Here is a 3,198-nt window from a genome sequence, read left to right as displayed (position 1 = left end):
GGAAAGAAATTCTAGACACAAAAGAACAGAGTTTACCACAGCTTCTTGATAGGCACATTTTTTTCCAATGGGCTCTGTTTGCTGGTGGTGAGCAGGGGCATTGTGGCTCTTTTAAGAGAGATTTTCCGGTGTAGGAGTTCCTTCTGTTTGTGTGTTGCTTTCATTGATCAATGAATAAAGAAACTGCCTTAGCCTAGCTGATAGGGCAGAACATAGGTAGGTGGAGAGGACAGAACTGAATTCTGGGAGGAAGAAAGCAGAGTTAGGGAGAAGCCATGGATCCTCTGCCTCAGATGAATGCTGGTTAGAATCTTGCTGGTAAGCTACATAGCAATACACAGATTAATGGAGGTGGGTTAAACTAATATGTAAGAGTTATCCAATAAAAAGTTAGAGCTAATGGCCAAGCAGTGTTTTAATTAATACAGTTTCTGTGTGGTTATTTCAGGTGTAAGCTAGCCGGGAGGCCGGGACAAAACAAGGGGCCCCTTCCATACAACAGTTTTCCTCCACAGGACATGTGCTCAGTTATGTTCATAGCAACTTTGTTTGTCATAGCCAGAACCTGGAAACAACCTAAATGCTCCTCGACCAAAGAATGGATAAGGAAAATGTGGTACATTTACACAATGGAGTATTGCACAGCAGAAAAAAATAATGACATCTTGAATTTTGCAGGCAAATAGATGGAGATAGAAAACATCATATTGAGTGAGGTAACCCAGACCCAGAAAGACAATTATCTTATGTACTCACTCATAAGTGGTTTTCAACATAAAACAAAGAAAACCAGCCTACAAATCACAATCCCAGAGAATTTAGACAACAATAAAGACTCTAAGAGAGACATACATGGATCTAACCTACATGGAAAGTAGAAAAAGACAAGATCTCCTGAGAAAGTTGAGAGCATGGGGACCTTGGGAGAGAGCTGAGGGGGAGGGGAGAGGCAGGGATGGGGCAGAGAAAAATGTAAAGCTCAATAAAAATAACACACACACACACACACACACACACACACACACATATATATATATATATATATATATATATATATATATATAGTGAATAAGTGTCTATACCCTGAAAAAAAAAGAAGACTTAGCTGGTCCTTCAGGGTTCTTGCTTCATGAAAGAAACTACCAGACTTTCTGCAGGACACAGAAGAAAGCAATGGATGAACTTTGCCATTGCAAGGTAAAACAGATCTTCAAATTTTCTGCTTCATAAAAAGTCTGCCTACAGGCTGAAGATGGATGCCCCAATGTTATAGAAGAACTACAGTTAAAGTTTAAAAAAAAACTTTTTATTTATTCTAGTCAATTATAGTTAAAGTTTAAAAAACCTTCCTTTTTATTTAGACAGAAAAAGGGAGATGATGTGGGATTCCCCTCTGTCTGCTATCAATATGTTTTATTATCATTGGTAAATAAAGAAGCTGCTTTGGCCTATAGAATATAGCCAGGCTGGAAGAGATATATAGAGAGAGTAGGCAGAGTCAGAGAGATACCATGCAGCTGCTGAAGAAGACACACACCCTGGAACCTTACTGATATGCCACAGACTTGTGGTGATACACAGATTAATAGAAATGGGTTAATTTAAGATATAAGCGCTAGCTAAAAAGATGCCTAAGCTATTGGTCGAACAGTGTTGTAATTAATATAGTTTCTCTGTGATTATTTGGGTCTGGGAGGATATACACAAGTAGTCTCTGCCTACAATACATCATATGAACTATTAATATAAATAATTATAAATAAATACATATTTAAGTGGGCTACTCATTCAAAGGATCTGAGCATGGTTTCCAGCATCCACATTAGGCTACTCATCTGTCTATAACCATAGCTTTGAGCAACCCAATAGTCTATTCTGACTCTGTAGGCACTAGCACACACACAGACACACACAGACACACACGGAAATGGGAAGAGAAGAAGGGATTAAGGATGTATGAAAATATCTTATGGAAACCTACTATTTTATAAGCTAGTTAAATGGTGTAATAGCAGACCAAAAAGTTTGAGTGATAGTACCTATATGGGTACAGTGCTAGTCTCAGAAGAGATGAATAATCAAAACCAAACAAAATTGCAGAGCCAGTCATGGGATGCCTCCTTATCAGTTGTTGGTCAGGAAGTCTGCAGGGTATTGCTATTGGTCTTGCTTGCCCACTGCAGCTAGGTAGTAAGATCGTATTTCTGAGGACAACATACTTTGGTTGCAGGACATAGAGAAATGAAGCTAAAACTGATTTGGGAACTTCTTCCCTGTTAGTTAGCTTTTATAGTCCTGGAACGTGGTCTTCTGTGCCAATGCATTAAAGTGTACTTCCAACTTTCTCTTCTACGAGGTTCTGTGTGGTTGGTTTATGTTGAGGTCTTTGATCCATCTGGACGAATTTTGTGCATGGTGATAGATATGGATCTCTTTTCACTCTTCTGCATGTTGATATCCAGTTATGCCAGCACCATTTGTTGAATATACTTTTTTTTCCATTTGATATTTTTTGCTTTTTCAAAAATTAGGTGTTTGTAGGTGGATAGAGTGATATCCGGGTCTTTAATTTGGTTCCATTGGTCCTCCTGTCTGTTTTTACGCCTATACTAGGCTGCTTTCAGTACTGTAGCTCTGTAGTAGAGTTTGAAGTTGGGGATAGTATGAAATGTTTAAAGAATAAGTTTAAAAGAAAAATTATGAAAGTAGGAAAGGGTATGGGGAAAAAGAATGTGTCTAGGAGGACAGAGGACACTGAGGTGTGGAGGTGAGTTTTGCTTCATTTGTTTTGTTTTTCTTTGTTTTTTGTCAACTTGATATAAGCTAGAACCATCCAAGAAGAGGGTATCTCAACTGATAAAGATGTCTCCATTAGATTGGCCTACAGCCAAGTCTGCAGAGACTTTTTTGATTAATCATTGACGTGGGAGGGCCCATTTTTTACTGTGGTTGATGCCACCCCTGGGCAGGTTGTCCTGGGTTGTATAAAAAAGAAGAATGAGCTGGGCATAATTGCACATGCCTTTAAAGCTAGCACTCTGCAGGCAGAGACGGGAGAATCTCTGTGAGTTCTAGACCAGCCTGATCAACACAGTGAGTTCTAGAGCTAAATGGATTGTCACTGTCCCAAAAACGCAAGAAGGAGGAGGAGAAGGAACAGAAGAAGATTAAGCAAGCAGGCTGAGCAAATCATGGGTA

The sequence above is a fragment of the Microtus oregoni genome, unplaced genomic scaffold (assembly GCF_018167655.1).
Source record: "Microtus oregoni isolate MIOR12 unplaced genomic scaffold, Mior012 000015F_ref0000493, whole genome shotgun sequence".
Taxonomy (NCBI): domain Eukaryota; kingdom Metazoa; phylum Chordata; class Mammalia; order Rodentia; family Cricetidae; genus Microtus; species Microtus oregoni.
The sequence above is the reverse complement of the archived record's forward strand: the minus strand, read 5'-3'. Positions refer to the sequence as shown.